Source organism: Lepidothrix coronata, unplaced genomic scaffold (assembly GCF_001604755.1).
Source record: "Lepidothrix coronata isolate B3197 unplaced genomic scaffold, Lepidothrix_coronata-1.0 Scaffold176, whole genome shotgun sequence".
Taxonomy (NCBI): Eukaryota; Metazoa; Chordata; class Aves; order Passeriformes; family Pipridae; genus Lepidothrix; species Lepidothrix coronata.
Window position 1 is genome coordinate 807,446 of NW_016690356.1, and position 23,856 is coordinate 831,301.

The following is a 23,856-nucleotide window of genomic DNA, read 5'->3' on the forward strand; positions in this document are numbered from 1 at the left end:
AATTAAAGTTAATGGGTTAATGGAAACTCCACAAGGCAGGAGCTGCTGAGTTTCCAGGCTTTTCAAGGCCCTTCCCACGAGTATCTGCTGTGGGTGGGGACAAGCTGACTCACAGTTTCCAGGGCTGTAGTAACATTTCAACACCCCGGCGCTCCAGCCTTGGGGACTGATGGCAAAGAGCACATTCCCAGCAGAGCAGTTGGGAAGTTTTTTTGACAAAATGTTTTCTTGGGTCAGAAAAACGTCAGTTTGGCAAAACCAAAACTGGTTTGGTTGTTTTCTGTTGTGTTTTGGGTTTTGGTTGTTGTTTTTTTTTTTCGGTAGCAAACTACCAGTTTGCTGCTTGGAAAAGTTTTCTTGGGAGAAAGCCTGGATTTCTAGTCAAACCCACAGGGGGAAAATCATCTCCCAACTGGTCCTCATGGGTGGTGATGGCCCCTATCCATAGTGGTCCCCATCCCAGGACAGGCCCCTTGCCTGGAGCAGGGACATGGATTTCTTTAAATCCCTTCTAGGTGGAGCTGGGCCAGTTTGTATAAATAATTAATCAGTTATTCAGGGAGAAAGAGTCCAGCTTTAAGGCTGGAGATGACAGCCCTGAGATCTTGGGTTCAGTTCCCTGGTTTGGGGCAGGACAAACGGATTAAAAGCCACAAGTCAGGGAGTGCCACGAGTACAGGATTATCCCCTGTGCTGCTGCTTTCATTTTTAGGAAAACAAACTCAAGCCATCCCAGAAAAGCCCTGCTGCAATCCAAGGAAAGCACTGGTGTCTCAGGTTTCCTAGGACAGGAAGGCTGCCCTCATCCAAACCCAGTGCCAGCTTCCACAGCAGAAAAAAGTGTTTTTCTCCCCTTAATAGAAGATTAATTTTAATTCTTTTCCCATGGGAGAACAAGCCAAAGGGACACCTTGGCTCTTGGTCAGTCATAGGGTGACTATGTCAGTCACACAGTGAAACATGAAGCAGGTGGAGCATCTTCTCCTATCTTTCCCAATGGTGCTGAAAATCCCATCTGGGAAGACCAATTCTCCCTGAGCAGCCTCAGACACCTTCAGAAAATCCAGAGTCACCTCAGCAATGCAGAAAAGGATGAAGAGCTCCATGAAGTGTGGAGTCCTTCCCTGGAGACATGGGGAAGGTGATTGGCAGCCCGTGGGCTTTCCACTGGCCACGGACGCGGGGCTGCCATCAGACCTTCCATGTCTTCCCTGGTGCCACTGACAGGGATTTTCCATGTCCTTTTGAATAGATGATCCAATAAAACGAGGCATATGAGTGGAGAGGATGAAGGCATTGATTCCTGAGCCTCAATCCAGTGCTTTGTCCAGGAGGATTTCCTACCTCGTGGTTGACTGTGAGCCTCCAATGGATTCCATGGGTGTGAGCACCGGGATCGGCTCCCGGGACTCGCACGAGGAGGTACCGGAGCAAGATCCTTCCAGCAGGAAGGAGCCCACAAGGAAGATGGAGAGGGAACTGGGACAAGAGCCTGGAGAGACAGGACAAGGGGCAATGGCTTCAAACTGACAGAGATGAGGGTCAGATGGAGTATCAGAACAAAGTTCTTGGCTGTGAGGGTGGTGGGGCCCTGGCACAGGTTGTCCAGAGAAGCTGTGGCTGCCCCATCCCTGGAAGTGTCCAAGGCCAGGCTGGATGTTGCTCTGAGCAACCTGGGCTAGTGGAAGGTGTCCCTGCCCATGGCATTAAAGATGATCTTTAAGGTCTCTTCCCACCCAAACCATTCTATGATTCTATAAGGTGGAGAAGGGGATGGGGAGGAAAAGTCCCATTTAGCCACTCCAAGGACGGTGCAGCCTCTGAGGGTGCTGCAGGAGAGAGATGGATACACTGAATGCAGCCACCCACCTGCATGACAGCACTTTGGGGATCTCCAGACCCACAGAAACTCTTCATCTCCCTCAGCCTCATCCCCTCCCTCCCCAGCTGCAGGAGGACCAGCAGCCACCGAAAACCCCTCTGGCTGGAAGAGCTGAGCAGTATCACACAAATATCACATAAACCAGCTGCTCTGCTCCAAAGGAAGGGAATTACAACCAGAGGAGCCATCTAAAAATCACACCACCCCTCACAAGCACGCAGGAGTTTGTCCTTTTATCATTTATCCAGCAGCCTGTGGAGACAGTCTGCCTTTCTGGAGCCTTTTCCAGGCAGATAACACCCAGTTCTGAAACTGCCCTTTACTTTTCTGTTGGCTTGGCTTTGGTGAATTGTCATTTTTGAGCTGGAAAGGGACTATTTGAGTAAGAAAAACAGCCCAGCTCTGTGTGTGCTGCCACCACGCCGATCCAGCAACAAACTGTGGAATGTGCCAAGCCCAGTGTCCTTAAAAAAGATAAATTTCCCCCTCTCCATGTTTACCCAAACAATTTGCAAACACAAAACTGGAAGTTCCTCGGGCGGGGGGGAGGATTAAAAAAGGGATTATTTTTTTTGGAGCTAGTCCAGAGAGCAAAGGGATTATATGTAAATATATATGTATGTATGTATGTATGTATGTATGTATATATATATATATATAGGTCCAAAATGGATTTTAATTGAGGTTTGTTGTGTCCAGTGGTGTTCTGCTACTAGAAGGAGCTAAAAACACAGTGGAGTTGGAGGAGAAGGGAGGTTGACCTCAAAGCAGACCTGAGAAAGGTCAGACCTAAATGGCAACCTGTCCATTTATGCAATAGTTTGCTCTCCTCTTTCTGAGGGTATTTTCTGGGAAGGGCTGGTCCGAGCCAACTAGGGCAGGCTTGTAAAAAGATAATTTTTCTCCCTCAGAAAACACAAAGACAGACAGACTGGGCTGCTGGCTTTTCTCCCTTCCCAAGATCTGCTGCCCTGGGCAATTTGCTGTGTTGCAGCAGCTCTTTGCTGGAGTGACTGAGTGGCGTCTGGGCCGCCCCAGAGCAGACGCCAGTCACTCCAGCAAAGAGCTGCTCACCACAGCTTTGGTAAATATTTTCTGCAGTGGTGCAGCAGCGTCTGACAGAGCAGCACTGTTATTTCATAGGCATCTCCAATAATAACTCGGGGAGAAGCAGCCACAAGACATGAGCAAAAGCTGCTGCCACTGACCAGAACTTTAGAGAAGCAGGAACAGAAGTGGGAAGAGAATAGAAATAGTGAGTGAGTCACTGGCTGGAGAGGCTGAACCCAGCAAGGGAAGATTAAAAAAGACAGGCTTCAAAAGCCGGTCCCGGGACGCGGCTGCGGGATCAGCACGCACTGAGCTGATGCTTCCCCAAATTTCTTGCAACCTCAGAATGGGGACATGAAAATCATTATGGGAGAAAGAGAATATTGTCTTGTTTTGAGCCTGGACCAAAGGGAGCCAGAGGCACTCATTGCTAAAGAACCAAAACTGCATCTCCTCCTGTGTCGAAACTGTGTTTTGAGTGTCTCTGCTGGCAGCGGGATCTCCAGGGCTTGCTCATGCAGAAGTATGTGAAAATAGAAAGCAGGATTAGGGAGGAAAGGAGCTGACCCCGAAGTCATTGGCACTGCTGGGTGTTACTGAGAGCAAATCACCCTTAAATAGACACCAGGACACAGCAGGACACGGTTTGGCCCAGCAGTAGCACAGTTGTTACTTCGACACCCGGCACAGGCTTTGCTGAGAATGGAGATGGTGTTAGAAGCCAGTCGGGTCTCCAGGGAATCTTCTCCATCCCATTGCCACACCATGGAATGAGAAAACCCCTCTCTGAGCAGGCACCCTCAGGGGTTGGTCCTTCTATTGGTCTCCAACTGTGCCGAGAAGCCGTCTCTGTCCAGGAATCTGCTGGCTCTGACATCCCAGGCTGTTGCGAGATGATCAGAAGCAGCAGCTCCTTCCCTAAGGCTCTGTGGGTGCCAGCAGCACCTCTCCCTGCTGGGAGCCATCCTGGCCACCAGCACGGCCCCACATGGGCATGCCAGGCAGCTCTGGGGGTGCAGGTCCTCTCTGCAGACCCCTTTCCATCCTTTGGGCACCATGACTGGGATTTTCCATAGCTGGACATGCATTTATGACACTAAACTCTTTCACTGGTACTTTGGTGAGTCAAGCCCTTGGAGGGTGTAAACTGGTGTAGCACCTTTCACCTTCCATGGACAGTTCCCAGCCAAAATCTGACCATTATTTACCTTCTTAGGTGGGTGATGACCTGGGACCATCCCTCACCATCCAGCCTGATCCGTCACATTGGCCCTTGCCCACCCTTCCCAAATTCAGCCCATGTTAGAACCGACCTGGCACAGGGATGGAAAACTGACCTGCTGGCTGGAAACAGCTTCCCATGACCCATCAGGCTGTCCTGGAGTAACGTGGGATGAGAAGGAGAGGATGGAGCGCTGCCAGGAGCAGAAACTTGGTGATGATACCTGATAGGAAACAAATTTTACATAAGGTGAGTGGGTTTTAGTTCTCAGCCTCTTTTTATTCACTGGTAAATGATTGATGCTCAGTGATCAGATGTGGTGAACCAAGACCAAACATGTAAGGAGAGAGAGAGGAAAGTGTAGAAGAGCTTGGTTGAGGGATTGGGTGTTGGACCTGCAGGAATCAGGTCCCAGTAATTCTTGTCCCACTTTTCATGGGACCATCTCTCTCTTCACTGAGCTTCACCCAGCCCTGTGGTGGGACAGCAGCTGCTCAACAGCAGCTAAGGACAACAGTCATTTGGAAGGAAAGACAATAAATTGTGCTGCATTAAAAAGAAGAATCCCCAAATCCAGGTTAGGACCTGCCAACACATCCCAAAGCCACCTCCAGCTGTGCCCACAACCCCTCCTTGTGACACCAGGTGTGTGACAATGACCCAGATCTCAGTGAGGACCATCCCTGTGCCCTCCACACACACGTTCCATGGGCAGGAGCACAGGGTGACGTGAGCCATCCGTCCCCACACGGGTTATTCCATCCTCATCAGCCAAACAACAAACACTCCTCCTGCTCCTTAAACCACGGTGGCATTTTTATTAGCTGAAGTTTCCTCCTCCTTTTCCCCCCCCCTCCTTTTTTATGGCCTTATCCACAAATGCTGAGAGCCAGAGGGAATTATTTGTTACTTACATTAAAGCAAGAAGCCATCAGACCACAGCCCCACAACCACTCCCCATATCATTATTTTCTTCTTTTTGGATTTCTATGAAGCTCATTATTAAACCTTAGCTAACACAGACATCCTAACAATGCACCCAGTGCTAATAACTGCTAAGCAGCATTATTAATTATTGTAATTATGGCATTTAAAATCTATTCTGATGATATTAAAGAGAATACTTTCCTACTTTTCCAACCAAGAAAAAAAATCCACAAATGTAGCTTATTAACACTAATTCTATTCATATTGGTAAAACTATTGTTAGATTTCAAAGGCAGCTGGTCTGGGCCCTAAAAAATAGATCATGCTGGGATGGCAGGGCATGTTCCCAAACTCTGGTGTGGCTTAGCTGGGGTGGGGACTGGAGGGAGCTTGGCAAGATGAGGAATTCAAAGCCTGACAGCCCCCAGTTAGGAGGGGCATAAATCCATAAATCTATAAATCCATACACCCCTCTTACAAATTACATCCCCCCATAACCTACATCCCCCCTTCCATCCTCCCTAGAGCCAACTGCAGTGGGGTCCATACAGGCTTGGAGAGCCAGGATCACCTTTCCAATGGGTGGTTATGTGCAAAAGCTGGGAATAGGAATGGCAGGAAGCACCTATAGGCTCACCTGTGGTGAGTTATGGGCACAACACAGGGCTGGGATCCTGTGACAGCCTCTCTCATCACTGACCCTTTCTCCTAACGTTTGGTGGAATTATTCATGCTGAGCCCAGACACCCAAATGGCCACATAAACACCGAGCTGCCCTTTTAATTAAAGATGTGCCGAGATAAAAAGCTGCAGAAAACAATTTTCAACAATTAAAAATAATATTAGAGGTGTTTGTCTACCCAATCTGCATGTGTCCTGAGCAGCTCAGGGGAGGCTGGCTGCATTTTTACAATTGTCAGGACTTTTTGGAGCGATTCCCTTCGCTCCACGGGCAGGATGAACCCGCGTCCAGACGTCTCTTTGCTCCAAAGAGTTAAGATTTCACTTGTCAGGCTGTTTTTGTTTCTATTCACATGTCAGTGCCTGTCATTTATTTAGTCAATGGGACATGTCCAAGGGATGGAGACAGACTGGGTTAGTCATTCTGACCGTGGGTCGCCAGTCACTGCAAACTGCCTGAGGTCATTTCCAAAAGCGCCACTAACAATGAGAGGGAAGCTGGGCCCGGGAGACCTGCAGGAAACGCCGTGGAGATTAAAGACAGAGATAGTCCTTTGCAAAAGTACACTGGAGGAATGTTCCCTATGTTCTGTCAACAGAGTTTCTTCCTCGCTCAAGACTGTCTATTTTAAGTCTGAGCCCGCACCAAAAATGGAAATCCTTGCTCCATGGCTATCAGTGGATCTTGGGTTTCTGGGGCTGCCGCAGCGCCACGGCCGAGGAAATGAACCCTCCAGCTCGGCTGCGCTGCTGGAGCAGCTTCAAACAATCCCTCCTCGTGGCAGCTCTGTGCTGGTTGGAGCACAGGTTGTAAAACCCAGCTGGAGCCCATGGCACCGCCCAGCGTTGTCTCTGAGCATTGTCCCCACCGGTGTCCCCCAACATCCCCCCAGAGCACAGAACCCCAGAATGGATCAGGTTGGAAGGGACCACTGGTGGGGTCATCTGGTCCAACCTCCCTGCTCAAGCAGGGTCATCCCAGAGCACGTGGCACAGGATTCCATCCGGCACACCGGCGCAGGAATGGCACCTCAGCCCACGTGGCAGCAGAAAACCAAGCAGGGCTGCCAGGGTCACAGCTCAGGCTCCATCCACACTTCCAGGACTGCTTTAAGGAAGGGACTGGAAAAGGAGCGATGAAAAGAAGTGTTGAAATGCACCCATAAGGATTTGCTGCAGCGTCTTGGGCTGAAATGGAGCCCCGTGACTGCAGATTTGGGGGAACGGGAAATTCCTCTGGTCCCATCTGGGCATTAGGGCAGGGTTGGAACACAAGAGCAGCTTTGGGGGCAGAGATGCACTTTTTGCTTTTTAAGCAGAACAGTCCAGGCTGCTCTTACTTAACACACAAGGTACCTCTGGGTGTTTTGGAAAACATTAATAACAACCACATGATTGGTGTAAAACGCTGATTTTTCCATCCAGACACACTATTGTTTTCAGATAAATACATTCCATCGAGCTTTTTTCTATCTGGACTTTCTGCATCTGTGGCTTTTGCATCTCGGGCAGACGGGAACAGGGGTTTGACCACAGTGGTGGCCCAGGAGGAGCCACCAGATCCCGCTGGCTTGGGAATTAGGGACGGGGGCTAAACTGCCCTTGGTGCGGGTATGACTGGTGAGGTGGGACAGGGGCTGGAGGTAAGGAAGGGTCAGGAAAAGGAGCTGCACAGTGGATCTGAACTGCTCTTCAGAGATAGAGAAAAGCAGAAAATGCATTATTTTAGGATACAAACATCCATCACCGACACACACACGAGAGTATCCAAATTCCTCAGCGTGGTATTTACGAAGCCCGTTCGCAGACACGACACAGGCCAGCTCCTGGAGATTTTTCCACGTGTCGTTAAAGATTCAAATTACAGGGGCAATTTGGAGCCTTTGAAGCCATTGGTGTCGGTGCTGCCGAGCCCGGGGGCTGCTCCAGGCAGGGTCTGTCTGTGCTGCAGCCCGGAGATAACGCAGAGCCACCAGCGCCGAGCCCGGAGCCAGGAGCGGGCCAGGAATGACGTGAGGAGGCACTGGGGGGAATTTGCTCAGCCTGCAGATAAGGAAAGCATCCTGCTCTGAGCACGGGGTAAACAACTTTTAATACACAAGCGAGTTATCTGCAGAGTCCCACGGGAGGAAGCGGATCTGGCCGAGGCTCTGCTGCGCGGTGTGACACGGCACGGAGCGGGGATAGACACCCAGCCCCGGCTTGGGGGAGCCTGGGAGGTTTTGGGGAGCCTGGCTGCTCAGGGGTGCTAGGGTCAAAGCCCAACCAGCTCGCAAAAGGGAATGGAGATCCATGGATTTGCCTCCAGGAGGAGGAACGGCGCTCCTGGTCGTCGGTGGCCTTGTGGTTGCACAGGTAGGGCTTGAACCAAACTGTTCACCAAACAGTTGGGCAAAACCAGAAAGGCTCCAAAAAGAGACTTAAACACTCTTTCTCAACACAAAACTGCCAACACCAATCATTTCCCCCACTGATTACACAAAACACTGAAAATCAGGTGTGTTTTCATTGATAAGGCCAGGAGAGCACTCCTGGGCTGGAGAAGGCCAGTTCTCTCATCATGGCATGATAAGATTTGGGAGAAATTTGGGAGATCACAGCCACTCCCTTGTGCTTCTTGTGTAGCTGCAGGGTTCATCTCCCTGCAGAACAGAGGGCTGGGACCTTGATGAGCATCACCCAGGTGGCATCTCTGTCTGGGGACAGGCAACTGAGGGAGGAGCTGCTCTCCAGTTCAGAGCCTGATTTACAGCAGAGGCCTCGGGCAAATCACTTACTGGCTTTGTGGTTTCATTTCCCCATCTCTAGAATCTCCTTCACGGGTGATGTGTGAGGGGGAATTAACAGTCAAACTTCGTTTTTAATAAATATTTCAAGAGTTGCCTCGTGTTTTATGAATATTTCTGAATGATCTTCCTGCCCTTGCATAAGGGTCTCTCCCTGCCAGCTCTTTAATCTCAGCTCCTCTCCCTGGAGTAGAGTGATGCCTCTGCTGCAGATTTGGGCTTTCATTGAGTAACAATTAAGCTGCCCCAGTTAAATGTAAAGGCATGTGAAGAAAGTTCTGTGCTGGATGCCAGCAGGAACCACCAAACCAGAGGGTTCCTCTGCAAAAACTGAACCAAAGCAGCGCCCAGCACACGACGAGCTCCGAGCGACCCCCAGTACTCCAAAATTCTCCATTTATACGTGAAGCCTGACTAAAAACTCTGTTTTCACCAGTCCAGTGTGATCTGGAAGTGAAAGCACGGGCTTGAAGCTCCTCTGAGCTGAGGCCAGTGGAAATTCCATGTGGGTTTGACCCCAGGACTGCGCACGCTTTAGTCTCTGCCTGTTTATTGTTACACTCATTAAAACCATCGGGGATTTTTTGCATCTTAAAAGTCTTTTCTGACTTCATAAAATATGTGAATGCTTAAGAAAGAATCCGTGTGCAACTGTATAAGTAGTGACTAATGAGTAGGAATTTTGTGCCGTTCAAAGGGAGCGAAAGGAGCTGACGAGCTGTGGCCTAACGAGTTAATTTGCCTCCAGCCTGCCTGGTGCCCAGCTCACCCTCCCTCAGACATCCCTGGTGATGGCTCATGAGCTCCTCCGCCCACATGAGTGATTTTAGGTTAAAGATTCCAAATTAGCTGTCTCAGACGTGCCCCAGCCCAAGGTCGGTCCCTTCCTTGGGATATGGATGCGGAATTTCGATCAGAAGAAATTCAAAGCGTTTCAAAATGAAGCAGTTCGACTCTTCGAGTTGAAACCATCTCCATTTCCAACTGATTCTGTTTTTAAAATGCTACGAAGTTTTGAGAGCAAACCCAGCCATGCATCCAACCAAACCAACATTTTTTGTCTGAGTCCTCATTTCCCAGAAAATCGTTGGTTTTATTCAGAAGTAGAACACAGATTTGCAGCTGCCAGTAATCCATTTTTATCCCAGATTTAATGTTGTTATAGACCTTCCTTTCTGGAGCTGCTGGAAGTTGATGATGTCATTAAGTGGGTGCCTTGCACTGTCAATAAAATTCATGATGTTTTGTAATCCTGGAATTCCCCAAACTCACCTCAGGCTTCAGTGGGGCCCTGTCTGAGGGATGTTTGCAGCTTATTCTCCTTGTGTAGGGAAATAAATCCAAGAGTTAAACCTGATGGAAGGCACGTTGCTGTCTGTCATAGGGGCACACGTTGAAATATGGCAGTGAAAAAAGCCAGCAATGCTCCAACTGCTGCAGAATCCCGGCGGAACGAGGCACGTGGAGAATATTTTATATTTAGTCAGAGGAGGGGAAAGGCAGGAGCTGGATGATGTTGGGGTTTCCATGATGAGGATCGTTCCTCCCCGTCATGGGAAAAGCTCCATGCTTTATTTGCCTGGTGAACAACTGTCTCCTGTGTTTCACACACCAGGCTCCTTCTGATGGAGAGCTGCAGCAATTCTGCTTCCTCTCTCCGTGTCCTTCTCAGCCCATGTGGCTTTATTAGCCAGGATGGGAAGGAGACTTGGAAGGCATAAACAAAAAACCACAACATCAGTTGCAAAAAAGAAACAACTGGGTTAGTGGTTGGACTTGATGGTTGGGCTTTGCACTGGATATCAGGAAGACATTCCTGACTGGGAGGGTGGTGAGGCCCTGGCACAGGTTGTCCAGAGAAGCTGTGGCTGCTCCATCCCTGGAAGTGTCCAAGGCCAGGTTGGAGCAACCTGGGCTAGTGGAAGGTGTCCCTGCCTGTGGCAGGAGTGCAATGAGATGAGCTTTAAGGTCCCTTCCAACCCAAACCAGTCTGAGATTCCATGATCTTAAAGGTATTTTCCAACCTAAACAATTCTGCTGCCAATGGAATGGGTGTCACTGCCCAGCAAACACCTCGACAGCGATGATGGGAACCCACATATCCTGCTGCCTTCCGAGGGGATGAGCTCTTGGATCCCACCAAACAACAGACTGTGCTGCTGCCTGTGAAGTTCCCCTTTTCAGTTCTCCCACTGAATGCTTAAAGCAGTGGCTTGGCCAGGACAGACTCCCTTTCAGAAGTCAGTCCCATTTTACCCCTGAACGTTCGCTCTGTGTCCCTGGGCTGGACCTCCAGGCCCTGCTCCTGCCAGGGCTGCTCTGTCTGGGGTCTCCTCTGCTGCACGTGAGAAGGTGGAACAATGCTGCCTTCTGAGCACCCCTCCAGCACACAGGAGTTGGACATTGTTTGCTTTTCCTGTTTTGTTTTGCATGGAGTAACTCCCCTCTCTGGAGTCACTTCGGCTCCAGAAGCAAGACTATTAATAAACTTAACTGCTTGGGAGAGTCCAAGCCAAATGCCGGCCTTTGAGGGGAAACAAAGTAAAATCTACAATTGCTCAGAGCCTTTTCATCCCTGGGAACCTTCCCAGGCACACGTAGTGATTATCCACCGCTGGAATGTCACCACCTCAGCAGTGACACAGGGAGCCACGGACCACAGCAGCCCTGCTGGGGCTGGGCTGAAGGAGGTCTGTAGGCACAGCAGATGCTTTCTCCAGGTTGGATGCTGTCTGGTGGCTTTTATCAGCTTGTTTTGGGTCTAGGGATGTCATATCCAAGGGGACAAGGGGTGGCCCTGTGGTTAAGGCACAGAGCTGGGAGTCAGGGTCTGGGCAGGAGGTTGAGACAGTCCTTTGGTATCCATGCTTTCTGTGCTGGCCCCACCAGGTTCTGCAGAACATCAGCTTTAGGTTTTAAAAAGAAAAGCAGCTCAGTTATTTGGGAGTCCAAGGTCCAATTGAAGCAGCCAGTGGGGATGAGAGCACAGCTGTAGCCCCTGGTGCACATTCACTGTTAAATCTTTCTCCAGGCTCAGGGTCAGACTCTCAGGCTGAAGCCAATTCTAACAAGACCAAGGGTGTCCAGCAGCAGGAAACAGTCAGGGATCACAGGGAGAGGCTACTTTGGTGGTGGGTGAGATGATATTTGGAATATATGGAGGCAAGTACAACATCCAGCCTACAAGTGAGACCAGAGGTCCCATGGAAACAGAAAAGGAAGAAAACCGTGTGTGAAATCTTGCTCCAAGTTATACTTGAAGCCAATGGAGTTGCTCTGGATCTGTGTTGGAAAAGCCAAAACCAGATTTTAGCACCAGTTTTGGAAGGAGATGCATGCAAAAATGACACATGGTTGTAAGACCAACAGAGGAGGTTGAAACACTGAGTAGATGTGCCATTCTGGGATGGATCTCCCAAAGAACAGAGGGGTTTAGTCCTTTTCCTTTTTAAAACTTATAAAATTAACAGACATCTTGGTGAAACAAGAAACTGCGCAAGCCAAGTGTTCAACTTGCACCCACAAACCACAAACCAGTACCTGCCCCCTCCCCACCTCCCAAAACACACCTGATCCTAAAGCTTGTAAAACATCTTTCACTCAAAACCCCTGAATAACTACAGATTTCACTTTCTTCTAGAATCTCCCTCATCAAGAAGGCCTGGCAGCTTCATTTTGGTTCAACAGCTGCCTCTCCTTGGCATTAACTCCCCCAACCAACACTGACACAGGTCACCTCTGTTTTCCTCCCTATTCTTAAATGAAATCACTGCTCACAGATGAGGGCTGGTGTCTCCACCAGGATCATCTCTACTTGCCCTTGGCCTTCAGAACATCTTGTTCCTGTGCTTCACCTACAGACTGGGAACACGTTCCCCCTGCTCCCCACGGAGTGAGGCTTTGCCTCTTCCCCCCAGCTCCATGTGCCTGATCTGCAGGAACTTGCTTTGGCACCATCAGATTAGCTGCTGTTAACATCACTTATCCTGCTGCTGATTCTTCCCAGTGAGCAATGAAATTGCTAATCTGGGCAGATTAAAGAGAAATGTTTCATCACCCGTCCCTCCGCTTCAGCCGCTCCATGAGGAGGCGAGAGGTGTTTTGGGAATTGCTCATCCCACTGGAGCAACACTCGGGTCCGTGATGGAGACACAGCCTGACAGGTCTCAGATATATGGGGCTGTTTAGCTGTGAAAACGATTTTCACAGTGCTTTTCCTCAACCTGCTGCAGATGTTTTGTGCCCTGTGAGGACCCAGCCCGAAGTGGCTGCTGTTTTCAGCACACACTTCCCATGTCCTTCAGCCTCTGGGTCAGCCAGACCCTCCAGCGCTGCTCCAGCCTCCCCTGAGCCCTTCTCCGGGCTCAGCTCGGGAAACTGGGAGATCTCACTCGGCATGGCCTTATCCAGAACACACTTCTCATATTTTACCCTGGTCTTCTAAGAAAGCCAAAGCTTGTGTAGCCATTCTCAGAGGGTGTCACTACGAGCACATGGTCCCCCAACCAGGGCAGGGACTTTTAAAGCTGTGGGTCCATCACCACCTAATTTGGCAGCAGCGTGGCAGGTTTGGCTCGGCCACAGCCAAGGGGGTCCATGAACATCCCAGCTGGGAGCAGGACAGCCCCCAAGCACTGCTGCTGGGGTAGGGCAAAGCTACAGCTCAGGAGATGTGACACCAAAGAATCCACGGGCAGGATGGAAATACTGTGTCAGAAAAAGCTGGAAGTGGAGGCTGAGCTTTTCTTGTTACCAGAAATCCCACCACGAGGCAAAAACAGGGAGGAAACCAGAGCTTCAAAACTTCTGCTGCTCGTGGAGCAAATTATTTTTATATATGTAGGGGAGCACCAATGGCTTCCTTAAACCTCCCTCTGGAAAAGGTGGTGGCCACTGACCCCACATAAAACGTAACAGTCTCCTTCCAGCCTGGATCTGTCCCCAGTGTTTCCCATATCCCTTCTTTTATCTGATCCCTGGACAGTGTGCTCTTGGAGCAGGGGCACTGCCAGCTTCTGAGCTCCAGCAGGACCCTGCTATAAACCACAGATAGCGAAGTTCCCACTTTTCAGAGCCGTGGATGAACACAAGGAAGCGGGACCAGGGGCAGCAAAGACTGACTGCACCCTCTGCTACGAGGCAGAGCCTGTGCTGTGCTGCTCTGCTCTGCCCCGACGGCGTGAACCCATTTAGATTTAAACCAAGCTTTTCACTTGCCACCAAAATAAGCAAATTATGGAATTGCTATCCTCCCCAAACCACAGGGTTGTTTTAATGACCTTCCATTTAAGCATTAAGGAGTGAAATGTCTAATCCTGTCGAGTGTGTAAGAATGTGACTCATTCCCTTAATGCTGTGAGTTGCCTCCTTTTTGGCAGCTGCAAGGAGAGCAGTGTTCAAAACGGCAGGGTTTGGGTCTGCTAAATGAACATGATAAATAAATTGTAACTGCAGGTAATACCTCATATAACATGTGTGTGTGTGAAATAATATTATTCCAGTTGCCAAGCAGCAAACAGGAGGTGCAGTAAAAGAAAGAGATAAACCCCCTGAATATGGGCGTGCACTCAGAATCATGGAATCCTGGAATGGCTTGGGTGGGAAGGGGCCTCAAAGATCATCCTGTTCCAACCCCCCGCCATGGGCAGGGACACCTTCCACTAGCCCAAATTGCTCCAAGCCTTGTCCAACCTGGCCTTGGACACTTCTAGGGATGGAAGTTGGGTTTATGGTTTATGCTGGGTTTATCAGGTTTTGCCCAATGATTAGCACCAAGATCTGCTCTGTCCGAATAAAAGAAGAAAGGTGATGATTTACAGTCAATCAGGGCTGTATTCAGACCTCACAGAAACCCCTGAGTGTCCTGCCACTGGCAGTCCTGAGCTTCCCACCAGGCTGGGAATGGACAACGTGACGGGAGAACTCGTGACACTGTGGCTGTGACCATCTCCCACCTGGGTGGGCTCTGCTGCTGAAAAGGGTGAGGGTCTTGAAGTCAGCCCCTCAAATTTACCTGTGAGGTAGCAGAGAGCAAACAAGCAGGAACAGCCCATGGCTGTGTGTGTTTACCTGCATCTGTTGTTCATGTACCCGCTTTTTTGTCCACACGTTGGGCAATTAACGGGCCCAGCTCGCCCCTAATGGGTTTTCATCAGCAGAACCCAAACCACCGAGCCCTCTCCCGCAATTCTCCAAGCAACAGAGCTGCTGCCTTAGTCTTCCAACTGGAAAGGGATAATTGCATTATCAGGGAGAGCTCTGGAGATCTCCCAGGAGATGTTCTGGAGCTCGCAGGGTCAGGTTCTAAGCACTCGTGATTCACTGGAATAAACAGTGGGCTGCGTGTTTAAACTTGGCTTTCAAGCTGGCTCCCAGGAAAGAATGGCCCACACTTCCCTGCATCAGCATGGGACAGGATGTCTGTGACAGAGGTGGCTGGAATGTCCTTAAAATCAAAGCTGAAATTCTAAACTTGCTTCTAAAACCTGGCCTAACCCACACTGAAGTACAGGCTCCCAGCAGGTGTGCAAGAAATGCATTTGTATTTCTTTTCCCTTTCTGGGCACTCTTTTAGCTCTTCTCTGGCTGCAGGAGATGCCCCAGCCCCAGGCAGCCATGCACTGGATGTTAGAGGTAGTGCCATCCATCAGTACCCCAAAAATTATGCTCCTTTCATTTTTATATTGAGGACTGCATTGCACCTGAATTGCATCCACTCAAAACCCCCCTCAAACTGAGCACCAGCTTCACAGAGCTTAAGCTGGCAGCTCAGAGAAATCAGAAACAAACTTAATGTGAAATCTCACTGAAAAATTAATGCTGTACAGTTAGTCCACAGAAAAGACAATAAAAAACAAACAAACAAACAAAAAGAGGCAGAGGAAGCACAAAGCAAGAGAAGAACAAAACAAGCCCCAAGTAAACTCAGTGCACTGAGCTGAGGGACGTTATTTATCGAGAGTGACCTTTGCTGCAAATGTCACCCCTATTTTTTTTTTCTGTTTGAAGATCAGCTCAGTTAAACTGAATTTCACACCTACTACACGTAACATCTGACTCTGTGGCTTGTCCAACCTTCCAGCTGCATTCCCAGCAGCCAGAGAGGGACCACTGGCATCCCAGCCCTGGGTGCCTCAGCAAACAGCTGCCAAGAAAGGCCCGACCCCTGGATTTCGGGATTTAAGGTTAAGGATTTTCAGTAGGAGTCTATTCTGTGCCCACAGTTTTGAACCTTCAGGGCTCTGTAGACGTTTCTATCAGCCCTGGCCATCACTCAAATCCTTGCAAACAATGACTAAGAGGAGCCCACACGTGGATGTGAGCGAGCACAGCCTGGCTGTGTCACACATGTGGCCATGGGGGGGCTGCCCAGACATCCCATCGGGACCAAGGCAAGGATGCACATCTTCAAACCCAAGGAATTCTGTCCCTGGGACCACCAGCATTCAACATGGCCAGTGTGGAAACCCACTCTTGCCATGACAACACTGCTGGGGCACTCAAGCTGAAAAGACCAGAAGCAACTTGGGTCAACATCCCCACACTCTGGTCACGCCTCCGTGGCAGCTCTGACAGCCTGTGAGTCACCCAGAGAAGATTAGAGGAAAGCTCCCTTCTGTTTTAATGAATGAATAAGCTCTAAGGTTTTTTTAGGGTGTGGAAAAAGATAAGGCTTAAGGAGGAAATGCAATTGTCTGTGTAGCCTTCAGGTCTACCTTGTGCTTCCAGCATGTTCCTAGAAACAGCTGGCATTGGATCCTGTAACTCGTAGGTGCCTTTGGATCACATTCTGGACTAACTGGAACCAGAGTACCTGAGATCCTGATCACAATACATTTCACTGGGGAGGGTTTATAGGTTTTATGAAGGTCTTCACCCACTGCCAAGTCCTAAAAGTCTTTAGAAGGATCATTCACTGGAGCTGTCACCATGCTGGGAAGGTAATGGTGGAAGAAACTGTGCTGAGCCTACAGGGATCTCTGGAAAGCTGCAGAGGCGGCTGTGGCACCAGGAGCATCCACCACACACCTAAGTAAAGCACAGAGACAGGCTGTGACCCTTATTGCAGATCCTAGGTAGTAGCAGAAAGCAGCAGTGGCCACACGGGCTGCGGTGACTGATTTTTCTGGCTTACACCTCCAAAGGTTTGGATATCCTGTGGGTGGGAGACCCACAGAAGAGCATCTCTCTGGCTCTGCATAACAGGTTTGTGGACCAAACCCTACCTGCACTACACCAGGTCTCAGGGAACAAGAACCTGCTCCACTCCCACCGTACTGACAGCCAGAGCTCACAGCTCAGACCCGAGCATCGCACAACCCGCAGCTCCATCGCTGAAGGCACCTCCACTCTGCCCTGGAGGGGCCTGGGAGGGCTCAGCCCATCAGTCGACCTGCTGGGCAGAGCTGGCAGTGATGGAGACCCTAGCAGGGCTCTCTTGGAGCATCCCCATGGAGCCTGAGTGGGTCCTTCACTGCAGGTCAGTTTTTCCCTATTTTTGTCTCTCCGGTTAGAGGGGTTTGAGGTGGGTTATCACATGGGGTGTGCCGTGGCCAGGCAGGCTCCCACCCTGAGGAATGCAGGGCAGTTCAGAGCCTGGAACACCAGCACCATCCACCCTCTTCTGCTGGGATGGTACCTGGAGCTGTTCCAGGGAAGGCTGAAGCCTGGGCAGACACCGTGAGCCGCGTGTGGCTGCCACAGGATCCCTCACACTGAACTTTTGGACTCCTGGCAGCATGAAACTGTATATTATCCCCTCGCTGGCCCCAGGACATGTCTGTGAAAGATGCAGCCAGGAATACTCAAGTTCACCCACTGGGGAAACATTGTGTTACGTGAAGATTGCAGCCTTCCCCCCTTATCTGGGAGGCAGTTGATGAAGGGCCTGGCGTCAGTCTGGCAACTCTGATGGCTCCCATTTAGCACCACAGAGCTGCCTATCAGCAGGACGCTGGGGCAGATAGCACAGGGACTATCTAATCACATACCTTTTGCATTAGTGCTGCCATGTATTCCTTCCATTTACAATCGGGACCAGCACTGAATTTTCACAGGAATGAACTGTCAACAACCCCATCCTTCCCAAGGCCTAAAAATGGGTGCTTTATCACAGAGGCCAGTAGACTTCTTTTCTTAGACTTCCAGGCAATGGCCGGAGCAGACTTGGAGCCCCCACGAGCGAGACATGAAGGAGACCTTTTTGAGATAACAGCAGTTCACTTGGCTCTCTCAAGAATGCCTGATGGCTGTTCCTTTTCAAAGCCGAAGTAAGGAAACCAGCTCAATTAGAGCATATCAAGAAAACTTTGTGTCTCCCGGTTTGTTTACCTTTTATCAGTGCTCTTAATACGCTTTCCTGCTTTTCCAAGGCGAGCAGGAGGGCTTTGCTTCGCAAGAAAAATCGAGGAAGAGGCAGTTTTTTAAAGGAACAAATCAGAGTTAATAACAGGGCACAAACCCTTCTGTGGCTCGGCGTTTCGCTCGGTTTGGCTGCGTGATTAAATTTCATTTTGCAGCAGTGTATGGTTGTGTTCAGCACACGCTGCCAACCTATAATCTCTCAGGTCGTGTTTAAGTAGTCTGTGTAACTATTAGTTCTTTCGTGAGCCAAATGCACATTAGGACTTGTCCTAAATGAAGTGCCCAGTGAAACATCCTCCCTAAGAATGGCATCTCCCAACATTTTTCCGAGCCAAGCCCTGACTCGGCAGCAGACTCGAGTTCAGCAGCTCTCGGAGCCTCCATTATGCCATTAATTGCAGGCATAATTAACGATGGCCAAATCTCACAAAAGTGCCAAATTAGATTTCACTTGAGACAAGCAGATGGATTTGGGATGACTGGATCAGGCCAAACCCTGCCTGCCACTGAAGCCTGGAAGTCTGGTCACAGACAGAGAATCAGATTTGCTGCCTTCACATGACTCAGCTTTCCAAGCTGGAATCAGATGCTCAAATCCCCCCCAACCACAGATGTGGACACGCAGTTCCCCTCAGTGCTTCTGAAATATTCTGAAAATAAAGGTTTTCTTTTGGAGGTTGGTTGGTTCATCTTATTTTTATATAAGGCTTTTGGTCCTCCTGCTAGAACCCTGCCAGCATCCTGTGCCACCACACAGACTCCTCTTGTGCTGAGAAGGGGAAATAATAACAGAAAAAGGAAGTAAATCCTCCATTAAAATATGATTTTAATCCACTGAAAACCCTGGATGAATGTTCAGAGGATTTTTTTATATTCCAGTGACTTGGTTCCCACCTGCTGCATCCCAGCACCACACCGAGCTGTTCAAACCTTGCTCTGTGCCCTCTGCTTCCCTCCATCGTGTTTGAAACTTCACTGATTCCTTTTTGGGATGATTTAGGAGAGGGGGAACACAAAGCCTGTGCCAGTAAAGTCCAGCTTCCAGCTATCTCCATCTGTAACTCAGGGGCTGGGCTATTAAACATCCAGCCTCACCCTGACCCTCCAGAAAACTAATTTTACTCATTTCCCACTGGGAGATAAAATGCAGGTCTGCTCCCATTCCAGAGTCCCTTGGCTGGGACACAAATAGCTTTGGAAACACTCTTATCTATGCTCAAACATCCTTTCAGAAATATATAACAGCCTGCAAGGGGCTGTCTTGGTACCACTAAGCCTCTTCATGTGAAAAATGGGAGCTCAGCCCACAACCAGAGCTTGTCAAGGGGATTTGCTTTCCTCAACACCAACATCCCACAAACCCAGAGGGAGGAACATTTTACTTGCAGGAGAAGCTTCTCACACTCACCCTGAAGGGAACCTGCCCACACATTTTGGTTGCCCCTGAGGGTTGAGTCCTACACACGCTCACGGTGAGGTGACGCTGCACCCCCAGCACGGCCCCAGCCACGCTCCACGAGCTCACTCTGTCTCCTGCCTAGAGTGCTCCTTTCACCCAAGACAACTTCTCTGGGATCCCCTGTTTTTCACATGCTTGACATTTTCTAAGGTTCCTCTAACCCAAGAGTAGCTGCAAACAAACCAGGCTTGTATCAACCGCCGCAGGCAGGAGCGGTTCGGAAACGTGGGCGTGTTGAAATCTGGGCTGGAGCAGCTCTGGGCTGGCTGGGACATCCTCAGGTTGGAGTCCCTGTGCTCTGACAGCTTCCTGAACCTGACCTTGCTCCCAGGTCGGTGACACTTGGCTCATGTGGGTTTAGATTTCTCAACCAAAGCTTTGGCACCACTCCGGTGATGGTGCCAGGGAGGAACAAGCCATCACTGTCTCCTGACACATCCACTGCCCCAGGACATTCAAAACCTGTCTTCCCCAACCATTAGATGCATTTTTGAGGCAGAAAAGGAAGAGCTGGGCTTTGCACAGCAGCAACAGTGAAATCCCAGGGTGCCTCTCCTCTCCTCCCCTCCATGCCAGCCAGACCTGCTCCCTCACACCTCTGCAAAGGGGCTCCAGGGCCTGGCAGTGATGGCTGTGAGCCCAGGGTTGTGTTTGGGTGACTGTCTCCTTGGCAATGTGCAGGGCCAGGCTTGGTGGGAGCTGCTGACAAGGATTTTGGAGCCTGTCTTGGACTCCTGTCTCATCAAACCTCAGATTTCCTCTCCCAGAGAGCAAGCAATGGGAGTACGGAGTCTGGCAGTGCCTTGGTGAGCCCTCATCCTCATGTGCTTATCCTAAGTTCATCCCTAGGCTTATCCCTAGTGCATCCCAGGCTTATCCTCATCATGAGGGAGCAGGCAGGGCCATCACAGTGTAAGGGAGATGCCCACAGGGTGGATAAATGTGCTATTAGAGAGGCAGAGCTGGAAGAGTCTCCTCCGAACATCTCCCTTGCCCACTGTTGCTCTGGGGACTATTCATGGCATGGATGCTGCCACCCAAAGAACAACTGGTTCCCAATGGCTCCCAATCCCTCTGCCTGATGGCTCCCAAATCTCCTGTGCTGTGGAGCATCAGGAGCCCTTTGCAGACAGCTCATCTGTAGCTGAGCTGCAGGCTCCTTCCCATGGCCTCGGGGGTCACCGGCGCTGCCGTTTGGGAACCACGGCTCTGGGGTTGTGGGGATGTATTTCCAGCGCCCTGCACTCCACACTCTGGTGTCTTTAAAGACTGACACGTTGCAAAAACAAGAACAAAATGTTTGCAGTGCACTATCAAACCTCAGTGGCTTCATTTATCCCCCCAGGACTGGTGTAAATGGTCAAATAAGATAACTGTGAGCCCGGCCTGTCACCTCCTGGCCCGGAGCCTGGACAGAACCATCCATGCATTTTCCATCAGCTCTGGTTAGGAGTTGTCTCTCCCCAGCACTCCAACTACCTTTGTCCTCTGACAAAAAGCCTATCTCCCACTATTCCTGAGGTTAATCACTCCAGTGATGGCATTTTCTGGTGAGACAGTTGTTGCTGTCACCTCTGACGAGCTGCCGGCACGGTGGCTGCAGGATGGAGCCTGAATTGCCCAATAATCCCTTAAAATCTGCAGGATTTCATAAAGGAACAGCAGATTTTTTTTTTTAATTCTTTCATTTAATAACATGGATGAACTTGCCTGGATCACTCACTGCTCTCAGATATTTAGAGATGTTTTATTTTCCCTTTATTTTACCCCTCGTACATTCTCACTGCACATCCCCAGAGTAGAAAAGGTGTCTCCTCACGTGCTTATATCCCAGAAAAATAGAGGGGGATCTAACATCCCCTTCTAACATCGTTTCACTCACTTAATGGAACACATTTTTACATGCCTTCACCCCAGCTCTGAAGCTGGAGGCTGCTTTTGCTTGCCCATATATTTTTCATGCACTTTGTTTCCTTATCGCACCATATAATTTTCAGACAAATGAAAACCTGGGCTTTCACTTGCACAAACTCTTGGCCATAAAAAACTTGTCATTGCCAACTCTTACAAACGTATCCTCATAGCTTTTGGGGTTTGTAAAGTCCTGGGAGACCTGTGAATGGACCAGAATCTCGACTTTCCTTTTTTTTTCAGGAGTCATTTTCTGGCCTTTGTGGTTACAGAGAAAAACAAAAACCCCAGGAACCCCAATAATGCCAAAGGTAGAAGGCAGAGAAAAGAACTCCCTTGTTACAACTTAAAAGAATATGCATTTGCAGGATTTTTAATGGAATCTGGTGAGTTGGGGTTGGCAGAGGCTTGGGAACAGAGCCCAGGACTCTGCTCCAGCACCTCCTTTGGAAAAGGGGTCCAGTGCAACACCCACTCCCTGCTGGGGACTCTTACCCTGGGAAGAACTTCACCATGGACTCAACATCACCCTTTCCAGGCTGTTTTTCAACTTGTTACAAAAACTAAAGATGCATTGTATGTACAGGCTGCCTCTGCCAAGACAAATAAACTCCGAGATGCCTTTTTTTCCCAGGCATTCGCAAACGAACGCAAATATTAACAATCCCTATGTTAGACCCAAACTCCTGGGAAATAATAAAAGAAGGTGACACTATAACCCTGTGCCTTAAATCATGTGTGTAATGCACTCCTGTCTATCTGCTGCTTTCCATCCAGAAGTAATTAATAGATAAGTGATAAGACAGAAAGTAATAATTCCAGGAAGCAGGACAATTAATTTTTATGAAGGGCTGTGGCACTGCTTGCTTTCCCTGGAGTGATCTGGTGGCAAAAAATTCAGTGCTGGTGGGGAGAGTGGTGGGAATTAAAGATCAGTGGTCCCTCTATTGCAGCCCACAGGAAGGGTGCAGGATGGAGGGTGAAGGATGCAGAGCCCAGGGTACCTGTCCCTCCATCAGTGCAACTCCATCCACGTTGGACACACAAGCATCACACTGTGGGGGCTTCTAAAATAATGGACACATCCCTAAGACCAGCTGATTAAATGATTTAGGACAAAATAGGCGGAGAGGAGATTCCACAGGTGTGTTGTCCCAAGGATCTGTACCTGGCTTTGCACTGACTTTGCTCAGCTTTGCCTCAAAGGCACAGCAGAGCCATGGAGAAAGAGCATCAGGCTCTCAGCACATCCATATTCCAGCCTGGTATTTTCACACTCAAAAGCTCCAGAAAGTCTCTTTGTGCTGCCACACAACTCTTTGGGAGCAGAATCTGCTTGCTCAACTCCTGGAGAGTAATTGCAGGCTAATAACATGTGCTGGCATGTGGCTTGGGATGTGAAGTATGTGTGTAGGTGCCTCTGGAAACATGTCACTTGGAAAACACCCCTTCAGCCCACAGAGGTGCAGCTCAACAACAGGAATTCCTTCAGATCTATATCCATTCAAACTCTAAAGCCACTTTTGCTTGCTATGTCAGGCAACAAGTCAGCAATAAATGGAGGAATTTACACATCAGACATCTCAGATTCCTCTCCCTCCTTTCCCAGGAGCAGGATGAGGGGACAGTTAATGATCCTGGTTTATAGTATAAACATTTTGACAGAATATATTTTGATACCATAAATTTTAACAGTTCTGGCTGTTTTTAAGCTCTGTTTTTCCCCAAGCAAGAATCTGTGTAAAGTAATAATATCTGAAGTGTTTCTTAAGGAGCAGAACCTGTCCCTAGGAAAACATTCTCCTTCCCTTAAAATAATACAGCTTTGCCTGACAAAGAAAGCCCAAATGCCTGGAATTACAAAGCATTCATGACTCAAAGCTCTATTGTTCCATCTTTAGGTGAGATCTTTATGTTTGTGTGTAGGATCACTGGCTCACAACATTCCCAGTGGGCTCCTATTACTCTGTACCTCTGAATTCCAGCTGCACCCACCTCTGCAGCACCTTTCCAAGGCAGGGAAGTGCTGCTGCTCTTCATAACACTTGGGGAAACAAAGTAAAAATAATTTGATTTGTGATGAAAGACCAATTTTAGAGAAATGGAGGAAGACAGTGAGCATCAGTGTCCACGGAGTGAGACCTAAGGATGGGTTATCCTATGGACTGATCCAGAAAGAGCAGTTGGGATGTTAATGCTGCCACAGTTCTGACTCTTTACCACAGGACAGCCCCTCTGAACCTACATCTTGTCACTTCAAGTGGCAGCAGAACCTATGGGGGCAGAGCCCAAGGTTGGTTTGTTGTGCTGTCAATGCCAAGCTGCCCTTGGCTTCCCTGGGAACTGGGGCTCTGAGGGTGGGAGAGGTGACGGCTCCATCTGGGAATGTGTCCTGCCAGAAAACTGGCACCTCCACCTGGCTGCTCACAGCAGCAGGAGGGTGGCTGTGCCAGGCTCTCAGGTCAGCACAGAGGGAGAAGGGAAAGCTCTTCCCACAGCTCCCACAGCAAAACTGGGAATATCCATGAATGAACAAGCTGTCCCCTCTCCTGCTGAAGAAACCACCACTCTGCAC

At 49.5% G+C, this 23,856-nt stretch overlaps 1 long non-coding RNA gene across 1 annotated transcript in view; it reads right to left on the bottom strand.

Annotated features, from left to right (window-relative positions):
- LOC108504823 overlaps positions 1-23,856 on the bottom strand; it is a 168,557-nt gene that overhangs the window by 3,191 nt on the left and 141,510 nt on the right. The window contains exon 8 of the long non-coding RNA XR_001877262.1: positions 4,270-4,377. This is a non-coding gene — a long non-coding RNA (uncharacterized LOC108504823). The remainder of the gene's footprint in view (positions 1-4,269; positions 4,378-23,856) is intronic.